The following is an 18,884-nucleotide window of genomic DNA, read 5'->3' as shown; positions in this document are numbered from 1 at the left end:
TTCAAAGTCCCGGGTTTCATTTCCTCGATGAACAAGTGCTGTTTTTCCCCAAGTGTGTAAAGCGAGTAGGGATGTCGGAGAGCAGCGCTGCTGCCGTTTGCAACAGCATCCTTGGAAAACCTGCACAGCTGTACTAGCAGCTGCTAAAAATTGGCAAGGTGGGGAGAGAGGATATTCCTTACCTTGACAGGGACACAAACACTGTCTAACAGTGCCACCCAGTGATGTCTGCCATAACAGCACGGCGGAGCGAGGTACTCCGTGTGCCCGTGCTGGGGGTCCGAGCCCCACGGACACGAAGCGCTCGGCCACACGCACCATCAAGAGACCTTCTGAGCTGCGTGTTTGCAATGAGGGACAAATACATCTCCTTCCAGCTTGGGAGGGAGGGGTGTCTTGCTTAAGTGCAGACGTGTGGGGTGAGGTGCTGGGGCGCAGCAGAGATGCTTTGTGGGGCGCACAAGATGTGTTTGGTTTAGCACGCCTCGCTCACACGCAGCAGTGTTACACTCACGGCGCAGTTCTGCCGCTCTGCGTGCGCTAGGAGCTGGCCTGATTCTAGTCCCTGTGTACTAAAAACACGGGTGGAGAACAGCAAAATACAAAAAGTTGCAAATCAACTTTCAAGTGCTGAGCCCAGGGCTGGTTTTAGGCAGAATGGTAATTTTCAGCCTCTGGAAGGCATGCGGAGAGGTGGGGAGGTGGCTGAGCTCTGCACAGGCAGGCTTAGCATTTTAAGACTGTAACTGCAGCAAACGTGTTTTTAGGAAAGTAATACAGACAAATCAAACTTCTCACAATCAAGCCATTTATATTCAAAACTGTAAGGGGAGATATTACATAAACACCCCCCTTGTCTACTTAAAAGAAAAAAAACCCCACTTAATAGTGTGGTAGAAGTCTGAAACTAAAAATAATGGCTTTTATTATTATTCAGCACTTCTTTAATATCAAGCCAGATGGAGTCAATAAAAGCTACTTGAAGGCCACAGAAGATGAGCTGCTGCCTTTTATGGCTTACACTTTTTAATTGTATTTGGCCTCAAAACATTCTGGAAAAAAATTGAAGCATTCTGAGTTCTGATGATGATAATGGCTTGCTATTTTGTATTCTTTAAATATGAAATTAATGTGTTATTGCATCAAAATATAGAAGGCTTAAATGCATTTTGAAATTAAAAGTAGGGGTTGAATGTTCGTACATCATACATCCTAGAAATAATTTGAGGAAAGGAGGGATAAAGTAGGTATTGACCTTTTTTCTGAAGTCAGTAATGAAGCTGCCACCTCATTTTTTTATTATGAAATATGCAGAATGGTACAAATATGTGTAAAAATATTTCTCCAGCTGGAATGAAAAAAGATAGAAGTGATCTCTTGATAATGTATTTTTTTCAGAATAGTCTTTTACAGGATCAAATACTTAGAATTTACTTGGTCTCACTGTCTGAGTGCTGGTGCTTGGCTTTCTTTTGGCATTTGTTCTAATATTTTCTATAACTGAAGTTAATAAAAATTTCCCCCCATGGTTTCTTAATGTCACATTTGCAATAACATGCTGTGCATGTACTAGGACATGAATGTGTGGGTGTTTTGATCTGTGTTCGTTCTTTCCTCAGATAATTGTTAGCACTGTTTAAGTATTTGCTTTCCTAGCTTAGATTTGCTTGTTCCTGTTGAGTTTGAAAAAAGTAGACTGATGCCATCTGTTAGTTTCAGACTTCTGTGTAGTTTGACCTTTGTAATCCTTGTCATATGTAGCATAGAGCTGCCCTTGCTGGAAAATATCTCACCAGGGAGGCCCCTTCTCCTCCTTATCCATTTAGAAACAAACCTGGATGTTCTCATTGTTTTGTGGGGTTTTGTTGTTATCATATGTTTTTTGAAAACTTTTCCTACAAGAAGAGATTTGATCAGTGTATAGGCTTCAACACTGTATCTGCTTACTGTTTATGGATGCATGTAGGCCATAATTTTGGTTTGCCTTTTCTTTTAATTCATAGAACTGTGCAAAATATGAGAATATACAGGAAACTTGTTCAGTTTGTTCTGCAGGCATATGGTTTATTTTCCTTTCTTAAACTGGTAAACCATTATTCTTTTAACCCTTAACCCAAAACATGGAAAATATTTTATTATACTCTGTGTGCAGTCTTTCTAGTGAAAAGGGAAGGAAAAGAAAGGAACTAAAGGGGAACTAAAGGAAATATGTGAATTGTAAACATAGAAATGCTCAATTCTGAGCAATTTTCCTTTTCTCTCTTGCCATCTTATTAAGGGACTCACCTCAGTTTTACTAAAAGTTCATAAACATTTCAGTTCAGAAAGTGAACTCTGAAATCACCGTGATGCAGTTTCAAGTATATGCCACTATTAAACATTTAGTTAGAATTAGTTCAGGTATTTATAGTGGTAATTCATTGCTAAGAGAAAGAAAATAGAAAAGTCTAGCAAAAGAAATTTCTTATGATGCCTGCATTTTATGATGCCTGCATTTCAAATAGGGTGTATTAGGGAACTTGAAATACTTCAACATGGGGGAGAAAATATTGGCATAAATAGTGTTTAAATACTTAATATTGGTGTTTCCTAAACCCAAGGTGTTCGGTGTGCTTCAAGCTGTTGTATGACTCATAGTGATAAAAAACTACAAAACAAAGCAAACCTCCCCCCACCCCACCCCTGAACTAACTACTCTCAGAGTACAAATACAAGTTGGAAGCAGTCAGTCTTATAAACAAATACCTGAATGAAAATGCTGGTTTTATGATCATTAGTTCTCCCTGCATCTGTGTGTTAAATTGCAGAAATAACTCATGTGATAAAATGAAAGTAGGAATAATTGTCCTCTTACATCAGATGGGTTTTCTGAAGTGGCAGTACCTAACACATAGCAGGATTTCATAATGGAAACAGTAGAAAGAATATATCTGAAGGTAATATATTATAAATAGGAAAAAGAAAAGGCAGTGGTTAGAAATATTTTTCTGGGTTTTTGAGCTAGAAGAGACTTCCTGGCTCAAAAAGCAAGTGTCTCACTCAACAAAATGGATTGTTTTATAGAAAGCACTTTAAGGAAAGGCACATGGGGCATAATGTTATATAAACCACAATATAAAACTATCTATAATTTATTAATACTTTTATACCTAATATAAGAATTCTTCTTTCAGTAAAACTATATGTGAACAGTCTTCAGCCTTGTATTTAGTAGAGAGTTTACTGTACACTGGTGCTTTCCTAAATATTTAGTAACTTTTGGATAAGAATATTTTATATATATAAATACATAAAGTCATTGCTTATGTATCCACGCTATGAAATTATTACAATTACATATAGGAAATACTTATAAAATTAAATATAAAGATAGTGGCTATCAAGTAAAGCTGCTAGAGTGACAGCTGCCTAAGGGTTGCCTGTGCTGAGCAGTATTGTTGCAGCCAGACTGTATTTGTAAGTGTTGATTTCCAAAGAAATTACTGCCTCTAAATCTGGAGTCTCTGTCCTCTCCTTTCTGTTGTAGCAGTGCTGTCTTTACATTTATTTTTTAAAAAATTTAAATGGCTTGGCTTGGAAGGAACCTTAAAGATCATCTGGTGCCAACTCCCCTGCCGTGGGCACCTTCAACTACACCAGGTTGCTTAAAGCCCTGTCCAGCCTGGCCTTGACCACCTCCAGGGATGGGGCATCCACAGCTTCCCTGAGTAACCTGTTCAGTGCTGTACCAGCTTTACAGCTTATGGCTGTTAGGGCTCTTCCCTGTGTCTCTGCATTTATAAATCCTTGGTTGATGATGGACAAGCAGATGCTCGTCCTCTGGGAAGCTGCTTATGTGAGCTCTGGGGCTTGTTTGCAAAATCAGAGCACTGTACGCATGACACCAGTGATGAAATTAGCCGAGCAGTTAATGGCAGCTGATGGGGAGTCTGGAGAGATTGTTTTAAAATTGCAGAGAGAAGGAACTACAGGACTGGGAAGGACCTCTCCTGGAGCACTGAATCCACTCATCTGTCACTTCTAGCATTCTTGCAGCCCTCTCCAAAAATGGTTCAAGCTCACTTTAACACTCTTGAGATTTATTTCTCAGTCTACCTGGATTCAAAGACTGTGTGAGACCTCTTTAGTGCTCATGTCTAGCAAGCTTCTTTCTGATGACCCAGTTAACACCCACTTGTTCTCTGGTCAGCACTGTCCACTGAGATTTCCTGTATTTGTCTTCAGTCCATATTTCTTCCCCTTTTATTGCCTGTTGTAGGGGGAAAATTGCTCTGTTGTCCCTATCTTGCCCCCACCTTCATTTTTGCTTAGCTGAAGGAGGCAAACTCTTAGCTTCTCATAAAACAGACCTGGGGTTACTGCTGTCATTGTCACAGCCCTGCTCTGCACCTGGTAGGTATGACTTTATTTCTTCATTCCAGGTCACCAGGGCTGTGGATGGTGTTCCCACTGATTGCTCACCATAGCCTTCCCAATTATAATATCTCAAATTTGCCTCATAAAAGTTGGACTTGATTTTGGAGGTCTGTTCTATTCTGTTCCAGGGTTGTACACATTAAATAATTTCTGCTGTTTACTACCTGTCTTTCCTCTCTCTTAAATGTATTTAGAAACTGAAAGGCTGAATGGATGTAGCTAAATTAATGAGGAATAACCTGATGCTGAGTGTCTGGAACCAACAAATGTTTTGAAATTAGAAAGTTTAAGAAATAGAAATATAAAGCTTTGACTAATGAAATTAATAATTTTACTGAAGTAAAATTTGTAAGGAAGAAAGCAGAAGACCCCCAAACCTCTCCTGATAAATTGATATCAGTGACAAGAATAATTTTAAGTTACTGCCTGATATTTTTAAATTTGACTGTGCAAAACAGCTGAAATCATGTCCTGTCAGGAGAATGTTTTGAGTGATGCAATCAGCATTTCCTTTTTTAAGCTCAGTATTTTTCTAATATGTCATTGATATTCACTTCAGGAAATCTTCTACAAAGACAGCATGAGCTAAATAGACTGCAGTGGAAACACAGCTTAAAAAAGTGGTCTTAGGTGTGATACACCAAGTCTCTAAGTGCAGTAACCAGCCTGAGGGGAATGTCCAACTGATTTTTACTGGGATAAAATTAATTTTCTTCAGAGTAACTGGTATGAAGCTGGTTTTGGGATTTGTGCTGGAAACAGTGTAGGTAACACAGGAATGTTTACGTTACTGCTGAGCAGCACTTGCACAAAGTCTGAAGACCTTTTCTGTGCCTCATCCCACCCCACCAGCAAGGAGGCTGGGGATGCACAAACAGGGGGACACAGCTGGGACAGGTGACCCCAACTGACCCAAGGAATATCCCATATCAAATGGCATCTCGCTTGGCATATGCAATGGGGGGAAAAAGGAGGAAGGGGCAGACATTTGTACTGATGGTGTTTGTGTTCCCAAGTCAGCGTTAGGTGTGATAGAGCTGTGCTTTCCTGGGAAAGGCTGAATAGCTGCCTGCCTATGGGAAGTGGTAAATGAATTCCCTGTTTTGCTTTGCTTGTGTGCATGGCTTTTTCTTCAGCTATTAAGCTACTCTTGCCTTAATCTGAGTTTTCTCATTTTACTCTTCCGATTCTCTCCCCTATCCTGACATGGGAGGACTGAGTAAGCCCCAGCTGTGTGGGGCAACTTCTTACAGACAGATATTTTAAAAGTTGGGGGGAATTTAATGGTGGCATTTAGAAGTTAAAATATTTTGACTTGGTTCAGCTTTTCTTAGTTGAAACAAAAGTGTGTATTTAACCTAAATCTGGTTCCATTAAGTCCTATTTGCCCTGTTTCCTGTGTAACATTCTCATAAGAGGTAAGCTCAGTCAAGTGCTGGTGATCCAGAGCTTGATTGCTTGCCATGATGCTTGCACAACCAGTTCTGAAAATTTTACTGCTGCAAAAATGAGGAGGAGAAAGTAAGGAGACTGATATTTGACATTTAATTAAAAAAAAAATGTTTGCAATCTACAGAAGTAGTCTGTTTTCAATATAATTACTCTTCAGTAATTATCTCTCAATCCATCATCAGCTTCTGGTTGTTGGGGAGAGGACAGAGTTTGCCATTTTTACAGCTCATGGCCCTCTCCTGCTCTGTCCCCCAACATTCTCCAAGCTGGCTCCCCATCTTTGAGTCTCTTCTGTCGCCCTGCATCCTGCACCCTGGCAGTTGTGGTGTTTCCATGGATCGCTCTCCAGCTGGCTGAGGAGCGCTGAGCAGCAGGCAGGGGCAGCTGGCAGCCGGCGTCCCGGGGAGCTCGGCTCCACCAGCACTGCTCTCTCTCCCTGGCAGCCAGCCACAGTGAGCTGCTGTGCAGCAGCCTGGTGAGCTTTTGGACTTGGCACAGCTCAGCTGCAGGCTCAGGTAGCAGAGGAAACAGAGCAGAGCTTTCTCACCCATTCTTAAACACTGAGCTCAGGTTACTGCTCTTAGGAGTTGAGCAGGAACCTTTGCTTCACACACCTGAGCCAGCATCTTGGGAGGACTTGTTGCACCCTTTCCAGTTTTGTATCTTTTTGTTGTTCTTTCCCAGCTCTGTCAGAAAAGTTCAGTAAATGAGGGAGGCAGCTGAAGACTGTAGAGAAGAGGGTCTGGGAGCCCCAAGGAGGTGGGGTGGAATTCTGACATGAGGTGGTTCCTGCAGAAGCAGCACAGGAGAGGTAAACTGGACAACAGAAAGGTAGGAAGGTAGCCAGCTGTCAATGTAGTAATACAAGGGACCCATCAGGGTTGTCTTATTCCTCATTCACTCTTAATTAAATATTACTTGCTTAAATATGTAGGTAATAAAAGGTAAAAGATGTTACAAGCTGACTAATTTTTTTCTCTGTCTCATGTTTTCTGTAGCCCTTTCTACAAGTCTTTCAGTTATAATTTATATTTTTTACTTAGAGATAGACTTTTTTCTGAATAGGGCTTTACGTAGCCTGCTGTGATTGTAGCATTCTAAAAAAGCTGACGTGATTTTAGTATCTTTTTTCAATTAAAATAGAAGATATACAGGTATTTAATGAGTGCAAGTTTTGTGTTGCCCTTATGATATTGTAGATTTATGATTGTGTTGGAGTGAGGGGGAACAGCCTACCCAAGTTATTTATTTACAGTCATGCCAGGAAAGAAGATGGCTCTTTGCTTCAAAAGTATCGGTCCTTGTTTTTAATCTTTAATTAACTCTGAATTTGACTAGATCTGCAAATAGCAGATGGTGAAGTGTTGCCAAATTGCTGCTCATCATCTGCTTCTCACATACATAATTTGTAAGAATGTAAGTGTAAAGGAAATATATGAAAAGTCCTCAGCAGAGTGTTCTCCAGTAGCAGGAAGTTGCATTTGTTTTTCTTTTGGCATTCAAGTTTAACAATGAGCTAGAGATAAATAAAGCATTTGCATAAGAGAAGACTTTCATAATAGATTTTTGAAAAAGAAGTAAATAGGACAGCTACTCCAAAACTTTGCATTGTACTAAACCAAATGACTAAATTATCTTTAACTTTGTGGTATTCAAATGAAATGGAGAGTTGCCTACATAGGAAGTATTTTGCTTGTTTCAAGTGCTGATAATTGATGCCTTTTGTTACTTGCACTGGTGCTTCTAAACTCTGACTGGGCTGTAGTAATTGAACACAAAAAGGTGAAGAAGGGCTCATGAAGTGCAAGCATTCTTATGGGAGGCTGGGGTGACTCTAATCTTGCCTAGTAGAAACATAGAAGATTTCTCTTGTCAGCTCTGAGGAAAGCTGGAAATGCAGACTGTTGTATTGACAGCCTCTGTAAGAACTCTCCCTTGTTATCCAATATCTCTTACTACCTTTAAAAGAAAAAAATATCAACACAGGTTTGAAAGTAAAGCTGAAATACTGAGAAAACTTGCTGCTTGCCTAGTCACACGTCTCCTGATTTAAAAGGCTAGTTTTGTTTTGTTATGTTTCAAGGCATTAGCTTGTAAATTGTACAGTCCTCAAATTGAACATTACACTTGCTGTAATTCAAATGTGGGGTTACATCAGCAGGTCTTTTTAAAGCAGTGCTTGAAGGTTAAGTGCAGGCATGACTGTACTGCTCCTACAGTTCTTCACCATCCTCTTTCTGAGGGGTCATTTGGAGTCCTGCAAGGGAGGTGTCTATGTGAAAATCCATGAGGTGGGGCAGAAAGCGGCTTCTGCCCTCTTAGAATTTCTTTTGTTGTAGAGCCTTTTTATACCAGAGCAAGAAATCAGCTCAGATTTTTAACCTAGGAGCAAAGCCTTACAGCACTCAGCATTTAGCAAAGGCATGACGGAGCAAAATATGTCTGTAAAAAAAACAAAAAAGGCAACAGAATTTAGAGAAAGACTTTAGGGCGAAGGAGTAGGGAGAAAAAGAAATTTTTTTTAATCCATTATCTGTACCTTTGGACAATATTTTATTCATGTTTTTTTATGGCTTCTTAACTTTTCAATTCTGTTCTAATTAAGTTTGCATTTAGTGTATACCTATTACATCGAAAGGCTATTTATCATACTGTCAGAGTCTTATGCTTACTTTTTCTGTCTAGTAGAAGACATGGAAAACTACATCTTGAGTGTATGGGTTGAAAATGAGAGCACTAATTTTGCCTTCCTCACAGATCAGTCTGTCATGTAATTTGAAAACATCTGTTTTCAAAAGAGCTAGTCACTCTGAGCAGTGTTCTAAAGCCTTGGGAGGGGAGAAGGGATTCCTGAAAGGGGAAAAGTAAAATATATTTTGCTGAGTGTGGTTCAGGAGGTTGGTTAACTCGAATCAGATTAAACCTAAGAGCTCAGATGGTGTCAGTTGTGCTGGTGGGAGGCTGGTGGAAATTGACACTTTCTTCAGCTTGTAGGCATTATGCATGTGGGTAGTGTGGTTGCCATCTTCGAAAGAAATTCACAGAAAGATCCATAGATAGGAGGAAAAAAAGCTTCTCATTTCTCCTTACTGTCATGTAAGTGTTCAAACCAAATGGATGGACAGCCCAGCTTTTACATTTAGAGGTGTACGTCCACTGCTGTCACATTGTATGTAGCCAGAGGATGGACTGTGACTGGTGGGGCTTTGTGTTTCTTTGGTTTGTTCTCCCGACTCACATCTTTCAATTAGCTTTACTGTGGGAAATGTATGATGGTAGTAGCTCCTTGGCTGAGAGGAGAGGTGATTTTATGGGGGATGTGTGGAGACCAGGGCCTGGATTCATTTTACCTTTTCTCTCTGCCTTAGTTAATTGCCTTCATCTCCTTTTCTAGGCTGTGGAGGGCAGCGCACTCGTGGGGAGCAAATTTAACCTATTTAAGATTCATACTGTAGAAAGAGCTCAATTGTGCTGTCAAAATTCTGGTAGAGGGAGTCTAAAGATACTGGGTTAGTCATGCACATTTGTTGGCAGTTGTATGTTAGGAATGAGATTTGCCTGGATGGTCTTGCAGTTGAAGTCTCTGCTCTGGAACATGTTTCACTTTAGGACCAATGTCTCAGTGTTTATTGCGTCAATGGAAAATTCAAAGAGACTTGAAAAGATCTTTAACATAGTTCTGTTGTGGTCACCCAGATGGCATTGTGATCTGGGTTATGGTTTTCTTGGGTTCTCACACAAAATGCAGAGTAGGCAAAGACTGTATGGCAAAGTGGTGAAATTTGCTTGCTGTCATGGAGCAGCTTTGTCTCAGAGTCAGGAATGTTTAGAGCATATGACAGCCAGTCCTCTGACTGAACAAACTTCTAGGTTCATCTAACAAAGCATAAGGAAACAGGTTGGTGTAACTTTGATGTTCAGTATATTAGGTCATCTCTGAAAGTCTAAATATGGCCTAACTATAATTTCATATCTGAGTCAGGCAGAGCTGCATGAGTTCTTTTTTCATCCTAGTTTTAGTATACTGAATGTAAAGAGGTCTTCAATAAAATAAGGGAAATCCAATATTTTGAGAAAAAACCCTGAGTGCATCCCCCTACTCCTCTTTTCTATGTGAAAGAGCTCAGACCAAACCCTCAGACCAAACTTCCTCTGCATTTTACTTGGAAATGAACATATCTGGTATGTTCATCTGAGTTTCAGCTGCTTTCTCCTGAGTGCTGTGAAAAGATGGTTATGCTGCTTATGCTAATCTGTAGATTAGATGCATAATTTCCTGTATTTTGTCTCCAAACACAGAAAACAGACAGCTTTTGCTACTGTTAGACATAAACCCAAACTGGAAACCTGCATTTGCAAGAAAGTCATGGGGACAGCAACAAGCTAAACGGATTTACAGTGACGAAAGCATGTTGAAACCAGTGTACAACTGTAATTTTAAAAACCTGACATTTAATTTCTGCTTTGTAAATCCCGTCCTTAATGGGGGATAACAAGAGATTTAAGGGATAGGAAGACATCTTGCTGGTAGATTCAGGCATAGTTGGGGTTTGGGCTAAAACCTCATTTTCTGTTAGCTTGCCTTTTATCCTAGTCCCAAAAAATCTGACAGGGAAAAAGAAGAGTGTTGAAAAAATATGACTGGAATGAGCACTATGTTAGATGAAATATTTTTGTTTGTGCCTTTGTGAGTTGTTGCATGATCTAAACCTAATTTTCAGATGCTAATATTTGCAAGAGTTGCTGGTGGAAGTGGGTTGTCTTAATCCCTTGTGTGTGGGAATGTTGAAAAAGTACATGAGAGGGGAAGGGAACCTCTGGCAAAATCAAACCCTTGTGTCAGGGTACAGAAGGTAGCAAACAGCTCAGTCTGAACAGCGGAGTTGCATAAAGACCTGAAGATTATCCAGTTTTTCTCTTTATGCCTTGGCTGGAAACCAAGACTCTGACTCCAGTGTAGTCTGACAGTGGCAGGAGAGGATGGGTAGTGGTAGGTTATTGCTTTTCCTATTACCTTTTAAGTTTGCCATTGTGTGTTTGTAACCCTGCTGGGTTGCAAAGTGGCTTTATCTTGGCAACTGCTTTGTTTGCTGTAAAGCATATAAAAAGCTGTGTAATCTATGCAGTTGGCACTTGCAGGAGATTTTGCAAGCAGATGTGAAGTAGATGCCAGGGGTCCCCCAGACAGCTTGTTCTCCCCTTCCATGGCTGCAGCATTGAGAGGGGCAGGTGAGCACACCATTCCTCGTGCCTCTCAGTATTGACTTTGGATGGTAGCCAAGTGAGGGGCACGTGCAGGGATTTATTTTATTGATGGGGGACAGTAATGCCAGTGCTCAAAGGGATGAAGTTTCTCATGGCTTCTTGCAGCTGACTGTTCCATTTAAAGAGAATTTCATAGTATGGATAACAATATTAAACATGATTGGGAAGGCCAGTGATGGTGGTCCCTGAAGAGCAAGGATTTTGGAGGGACTGACTGTGTAAAGGCAAAGTATTCAAGTGCTAAAGCTCTTCTGTCTTGTATATGCATGTTTGTTACCCAGTTTTGTGATTACAAGTCAACACTGTTGAGGAGAGAGGTTTTGGAAGACCACATTTTACTCTCGTGATAATTTCTAGAAAGTGGGGCAGTAGGGAATAACAGCTCTGTGAAGTGGTCCTATACATCTTTTCCTTCTCACTGTAACTGACTGCAAGGATATGTTAAAACAGAGAATGAGAAATACTGACTGGCCTCCTTCTTCTGGAGGCAGCAGTATCACATCTGAAAACCTGTCATTACCTAATTTTAATTTCCAAGAACATGCTAGTTGGTTTCTTATTTCAGAAATAATACTCCCCTCACTTCATTCTTCTGTAGGTATATTTAAATTAAAATATCTCACTCTTTGAATTGATTCCTCCCTCAGTCACGCTGAGTGTGCCCTGTGTAGTTTGGCTTTTGATACCAATCTAGGGTTTTTGGTCCCCTTGGAATGAGAGCATGATGAAGAGAGATTGTAGAGTCTCCATCCTTGGAGATGCTCAGCACCCAACTGTCAACACAGTCCTTAGCTTCAGGACTTTTCCCACCTGTGAGACTCTAAAGATATAAATGATAAATAAGGCAAGATTAATGAAAGTGTTAGAGACTAAGGTTCAAAATTAGAGTAGTACAGGTTTCTGCTTTAGGTTAGATTAGGTTTAGTCACATTTACCAATTAATGCTGTTCTGCAGGCTTTTCTGCAGTCACTTTACTTGGAGTTGCAGGAGACTGGAGCACAAGCTGCTGCCTCTTCTGGTTTTCTTTCCTCCTGTTTGACCTCCTTGTGTCTTCCACTGCAGTCTCCCTTAGCTGATGTTGCCCTCACTACTGGACTGAAGTGACAGACTGGTGTTGCTAGGGCTGTCTCAATCCATGTGCAAGCAAACAGGGATCACTGGGTGACTGCCTTACACTTTGGGTGAACAGGGAGAGAACTGTGCAGACACCACACCTCTGACAAGCCGAGGTCTGGATACCCCGTGCTGCCTGTGTTCTTTGTACTGCGTGCTTGCAGTTCTCAGATTTCTTCTCCCTTCCTCCCAGTACTGAGTGCTGAAAATATTCTGCCTATGAAGATGCATTGCCAGTGAAAGACTGCAAAAATGTGATGTGTGAAGAGATTTTTAATGATACCATGATAAGCACATTTCAATGGGTTGAAAAATCATTAAAGTAAGTATTTTGGCAGCCACTTGTTTTATGCAGGCCTCTGTAGTGCTCCTGAGTATGAGTCTGAAATGCAATTAGTTAAATGAAAAAAGGGCACACAGAGGTGTAGGACCACTTCTGTCTTTTGTAATTAAGGAGGGGGTGGGAAAGGGAAAGATAAGTTACCTGTGTGAAGAAGTTAGACAAAACCAATGCAGAGTTCAGAATTAGAAGAGGAAAAACAATCTTCCTCAAAGTCATTCTTTGAATTTCTAATTGAGGTCTTGCACTGTCTCTCTTCCAAGCAGCAATGTCTGTTAAAAACTGAAAAAGCAGATGAAACTGAAAAACCCCTAAGAAAATCACAGAAGGAAGCGATTTTTTAGGAAATAATTACTAACTTGTAACTCACAATGGTTGCATGTTACCATTATCTTCCTCTTTAAATATTTCAGGAAATCTCTGCTAATGAATTATGCTAAATGGCTACAATACAGGGAGATGGTATTATGGATAGAGATTCATTTCATGTTTCAGTCTTCAAACCAGTTTCTAACTATGAGACATGGTAAGCCATAATGCGTTGGACCCTAGCCATCCAATGCTGGCCTCTCATATTTTCTTCTGAAATGTTTGTGTAGTGTGAAAAGATGACAAGAACTGTTGAGATTCTTCACTGTACAGGAGAAGAATCACTCCCTTGATTTCCCCCTCACACCCCTGACTTATGCAGACAAGGTATTTACTTATGTGCTCAAAATTTACCTTTTCTCAGTTCATCTGAGACCTGTTTTGCTCCTGACTAGGCTGCTATAGAATGTAATGTGCACCTTTTGCTGTTGTGCTTCAGGTAAACCTCTTACTGCTCTGCAGATTGTCACTTCCCGTATTGTTTTTATAATTAGACCCAGTTTTTAGTTTCTACATGCTCTTTACTGTATTAAAAATTATCAGTTGCTGAAGCTGATGGGCATGGAGGCAAATCCATTATTATCTGTAACTGGGGTATTGTATGAAATCAAGATATGCTGACTGGATGTCTTATTATTCCTGAATTTGGTGGCTGTTAATTTTGTCTTCCATCTGTTAGGTCTTAGGCATTAATCTAAGCCATGTACTTCAAGTTTATGAGAAATTCCTCCTTTATTTATCTTCAGTAACTGAATTCCAGGCCTCTCACTGTCTGCTTACTAGGCATGAGCTGCTAAGTTAAATTTCTTTACAAGTGTAAGCACTCAACTCTTTCACTACTTTTCCTCTCCTGTTACCTGCTACCTTGCTTAAATGTGTGAAGTCTCACCAGGTCTGCATTCTGTATTTTTTTAACTTGTGTTAGCTCTTCAAAATAAATCCCTGTGCTTCAGTGGTCATCAGGATAGGAGGCCCACCAGATTGTTAGTTCATCTTGCAGTGAAGCTGCTGTAGTAGGTTGACTTGAAATTTTATAAAATGGAATGTTAGCAAAAGCCAAAATGGGTGTTGTAAACATGGAAAAAGCTTTTTGTGTACCGAAATGACATTTAAACGAGCTTACTCTGGTTTTCTAAGTAGCATGGTGCAGTACTTATCCTGAAGTTCCTTATTTTACATTCCCTTTGAGCCAAGTCCCTGATAATAGATCAAACTGTCATTCTTAATGGACTCAAGAGCAATAAAATAAGGACAAAGTGTGACGTGTTGTAACAGTGTGAAACTGGAATCAGGTCTGTTACTGTGAGAGTCATAATGGCACATAGCTCATTCCTGCACACAGGCTGCATCATCTCAGGATAATGATCTCTGCCATGAGACAAAGTGTTTCTGAGAGAGACTGCCAAAAATGAAGAGTATGAGTAAGACAGTGGGGTGTTTTTCCCCTGCAGAAAAGCACTGTGTTCTGTAGCCCTAAATGTCAAATTAAACAGTAACTTTCAAGTATAAATAAATTTTGAAATACGTAGTATCAACTGTGGAAAGCTGGAAACATTGTAATAACATACTGGAAAAAATGAGATTTCTACTCCCTGTTGTGTTGGCTGTATAAATGATTTGGAAGAGCAGGTGAACAGTGAGGTAATGAAGTACCAATTTATTCAGGGTAGTTAAAGGCCAGCCCTAAAGAATTGCACAACACTCTTACAGTCCTGCTTAACTAAGGCACAAAATTGTAAATGAAGTTTGATGTAGATAAATGTGAGTGCACCCCATGGGAATGGAAAAGATGAGAAAATTGCAGTTCTACCATGCTAAGTATGGAGCTGGCTCTTGTCCCTTTTATTTCCAGGATCATCTTCCCCTGGGTCGTTCTGGGAAGGCAGGAGCCTGATGCTCAGTAGGCCTAAGTAGTGCCCAGCAAATGGAGTGGCCGGTGTCACTAGGGAAAGAGAGAAGACAAGTCCCAAGACTGTGGCTGTGCAGTGTGTGCCTACAGCTGGTGTGTTTGGAGCAGCTCTGGATTACCAAACTGCATAGTTAAAACTAAAAGTCTATTCTGAATGCTGGGGTAAACCATGAGAAAAATGGGAGAATTCAAAACGTGAATCTGGGAGAAACCCATTGATAGCAAGTGCAGAAAATATACTTGGCTTAGAAAGTTCCTCAACTCCAGGTTTTTCTGTTCCTCTGTTTTTAAAAGTAGTAATTAATCCTTATCTACCAAAAAGCTTGGCTGTATTATGATGATGATTCTTATTTATATAAACGTTGTGAGATATTAGATGTTTGTTTTGAAATGTTAGAACACAAAAAACACGCCCCCTTCAAAAAAAAAACCAAACAAACCTCATCCAAACCCCAGCTATTCTCATACCATGAGAGCTATAAAGTCCTGCAGGCTGACATGCAATGTTGCAAATATTTGTTCATAAGAACAAAAATATTCCAATTGCCATCCTTATATTAAAGGGGAAGAAATCATTGCGAACTTTCTTGGTGGATCCTGTGAGGGTGAATGTTGCCTGGCCCTGTGGCAAACCTTGAAGGGCTGAGCTGATGCAGTCAAAAAGATGTTTGGGTTATTTTCAATTCTGTAAATGAGTAAGCCTTTCCTTGGGTCCAAGCCTTCACAAAAAGGAATTAAGGGAAGTAAAGAAACATAAATAGTAAAAAGGCAAAGGCAGACAATACACGCCTCCTCTTTAAATGCTAAGCTTGTCTGTGCATCATGGATAAACTTATCTTTATAGAGCTCCTTGGTATTTGTTGGGAAATAGCGTGTTGTCACTGCTTCAGGAGAGGTTATTTGTTGTTTCTGGATGTGGTTTTAGTTTGTCCTTTTCTATTATAAATTAATCGTACCAGCCTATTATTCAGAGAAACATGCACATCCCTGTTCTGTCCTTGCCTCACAGATGCATTTATTCTGTGCTTGTGTTTTGCCATTAGGGTTTTTCAAATACATGCTTCTGAATACTGGGAGGTGAAGCCAAGACTGTCTTTCAAATACTGTATTTGAAATGTCATTTCTCAGGTAACCAGGTAGAGTTAAATGATGCGAATGGCAGACTTCATAGTGATGGAAAAAGAAAATGGAATGCAGTATGATTGTAGGTTCATTTTGAATTCCAGAGGAGATGGTTTTAAGCTGTTTCCACTTACATATGTATATCTGAGTATACATTTTGCTTTTTGACAGTCATTATTTTCCCTCTGGCAAGATTTTTGCAATAAATACATCTTCAGTGTGCTTCTGACTTGTATTTTGCTGGAAAATGTAAGAACTTTGTTCAGCTAAGTGAATTGTTAAGTATTTCATGCAATGCAGCTCTTCCAGATCCATTGAAAAGTGATGCTTTATTCCTTGCTTATAGACCTGGTTCCTTGCACAGAGAAGAAGACCTTCTGTGCTAAAATGTCTACAAGTTACGTCTAACTAATTTTGAAGTTGCTGTATTTGAGTGTTGCTGCAGTAGTGGTTTCACAAAGTTAATCTCATTATTGAGTCTGAAATTCCAAAGAGAAGAGCAAATTTGGAAGCAGTCCAATGTGCATCCGAAAAATACCAGGGTGAAGCTTGAGGTAAGAGGGACTGCTATGGAAACTAGATCAGTTCTTTTTAGCAGGATCTCTGCCAAGGCCCTTCATTTGTAGAGGAAGGCATAATATGTTTTATCTCTGTTGTCTCAGTATAAAAAAAAAATCAGTCCCTCGTATGGAAAAGGTGGACATGCATTATTTTCTTTCCATTCTCTGGGATGTTGTGAACCTCAGAAAACCCGTTCATCATCCCCTGCCTTGCATTTGCTGTGAGGAACAGCATTTTCTTCTTTCCTGGATTAGCCCAAACAATTTTTTTTTTTTTTTCCTCTTGAAAACAAGCTGCATACATAGCTTCTAGCCAGGAAACATTCTGGGATTCCATTTGGAAGGTTTTAAGCTTGGGATGGATGGGGAATAGACAAACAAGTTAACTTGCTTGACATCTGCTGCTAAAGTTGATGTACATAAATGTGTCAAAATTATTTTGGCTGCCTGCAGAAGAGGGAAATACTATCATAAATTCAGTAGTGTTTTGTTTGTCCTGTCGGCCAGGGTTGCTGATTCAACTGATGGTTGCTGGTTAAGAGTGTGAACTTGGATTAATGTATTTCCTGTGTATCTGCCCTGACTATGAGCAGGGTAGATTCTGATAGTGATATCACCAACATACGAAGTATGAACATAGGACTAGAGTAATTTAGAAGTCACTTTTTTTGTAAGACTGAGATTCTAGTAAGTAGGTGGGGTTTTTTCCCCCAAAGGAGTTAAGTCAGAAGCAATTAAGTTTGATTGTAAAGCTTTAAATGTAGAATTTATCCTTCTGAGTTTGCCATTACATATTTGTTTTAATACTTAAATATCTTTAAATTATTAGGGCAGGAACATGGGTTTTAAGATCTTCAGATAATGAAAAAAGGCTGAATATCTGTGTACTGTGTTTCTTTAATGTATCCCACAGAACACAACCATTAAATAGGTTTGAGTTTGAACTAGGTGGCCTTAAAAGTGTGGTAACAGTTTTAAGGCTTTGCGCAGTTGAGTCTCTTGGTTTTCAGATGTTTGCCACAGGCTTTCAGTAAGATTAGACCTGTGCCAGATAATATCAGTGCAGGGCTCTTGAGATGATGCAGAGTTTGCCAAAGCACATCTGTTGGTACCTCAGGTAGAAAATAGTAGGAATGCAAGAGCAAAAATAAATATTACTAAAAATTAATGTGTTTAACTTTTAAGGTTTAATTAGGACATGCTATGCTGAACTTGCATGAGGCAATTTGAAAACTGTAACATTATGTGCATCTAGGGCAGCAGAGGGATAGATCTTTTAAACCCACATTTCTCCTTTATGGTTGATGCTGCAATTAACCCATCAATCTTTGAAGTTATTGTTAGTCTAATCTTTAAACCAGGAGAAATGTGGAAGTTGTTCTGTGACAACATGATGGACAGTGATAAAACTTGAGAAACTGGAGTTAGAGCTTACTGACTTGCTTGCATCTGGATAAGGCATGGATTCTTGGGTGCTTTGGGAAATTCCCAGCGGCAGTCTTAGACTTTGTTAATACACATTCAAGAAATTAAGCACAAAGGATTTTGTTTCTTGTGTGATAAATCCTACTTAGTACACATTAGTATCTTTATGTTCTTAATGCTAAGATTAATATTAATCTTAGAAAAGCCTTTGTGTCATACAAATATAATATAGAATACATTTGTACTTGCTTTTCACTTACATGTGGGATTTTCTACTCTTTATCAAGTTGCAGAGCAATTTGAGACTGCTTGATTCTGCAGAAAATGATTCAGTTGAAGTGCACTTAATTTAATCTCCTCTGTTTCACTGAGTATTTGATAAAAGATAATTGAAAATGCTTCAACTTGTGCTCAGAAAGTTGTAGTTAAATCAGACTTTGGTTTGCTCTTTTTTCCTACACCCTATTAAAGGGCAGTGGATCTTATTTGTAATGTGCATTATTCAGGAAAGAAAGCCATTTATGGACTTACTTCAGAACTGATGGTGCTCTCAGTTAAATGTGCATCTAAAATGTATTTGTTGCATTAATCTCTGTCTTACAGTGTGAACACTAAATTAGCAATACAAGGAAAGTATTGCTGGCTGCCAGGTGGTCAATAATTGATTCAGTATCTGATAAATTCTTGATTTTCCTAACAAGTGTATTTTAATTCATTTGTAGAAGTAACTTGGAGAGATTGGGAGGAACATGGAAGGTTGGGATTGGTTTTGCTGCAAATTCAATAGACAGTAGTTTGCTGGGAGGCAAACTGCTGCTGGTTCTGACTTAACACTTATCATCCCAGTCATTACCATCCTCTTGGCAGTAGAAAGAGAGAAAAAGGTAACTCTTGTATTACTTGCATGTCCAC

The 18,884-nt window shown here is 39.6% G+C and overlaps 1 protein-coding gene and 1 long non-coding RNA gene across 5 annotated transcripts in view; one reads left to right on the top strand and one right to left on the bottom strand.

Moving 5' to 3' along the window:
- The window catches only part of PPP3CA (protein phosphatase 3 catalytic subunit alpha), a 170,552-nt gene that overhangs the window by 35,681 nt on the left and 115,987 nt on the right, over positions 1–18,884 (top strand). The gene's annotated exons all lie outside the window — the stretch shown is intronic.
- On the bottom strand, positions 12,503–14,219 carry LOC135299968 (uncharacterized). 3 transcript variants are annotated; one of them, XR_010361816.1, is made up of 4 exons: positions 14,080–14,217; positions 13,846–13,978; positions 12,732–12,869; positions 12,503–12,629 (listed from the first exon to the last, which is right to left on the bottom strand). It is a non-coding gene; the product is annotated as an uncharacterized LOC135299968 (long non-coding RNA). The 3 variants fall into 3 exon arrangements; XR_010361815.1 differs by lacking the exon at positions 13,846–13,978 and having other exon boundaries at positions 14,080–14,219; XR_010361814.1 differs by having other exon boundaries at positions 13,846–14,213.

The sequence above is a fragment of the Passer domesticus genome, chromosome 4 (assembly GCF_036417665.1).
Source record: "Passer domesticus isolate bPasDom1 chromosome 4, bPasDom1.hap1, whole genome shotgun sequence".
Classification (NCBI taxonomy): domain Eukaryota; kingdom Metazoa; phylum Chordata; class Aves; order Passeriformes; family Passeridae; genus Passer; species Passer domesticus.
The sequence above is the reverse complement of the archived record's forward strand: the minus strand, read 5'-3'. Positions and strand labels throughout refer to the sequence as shown.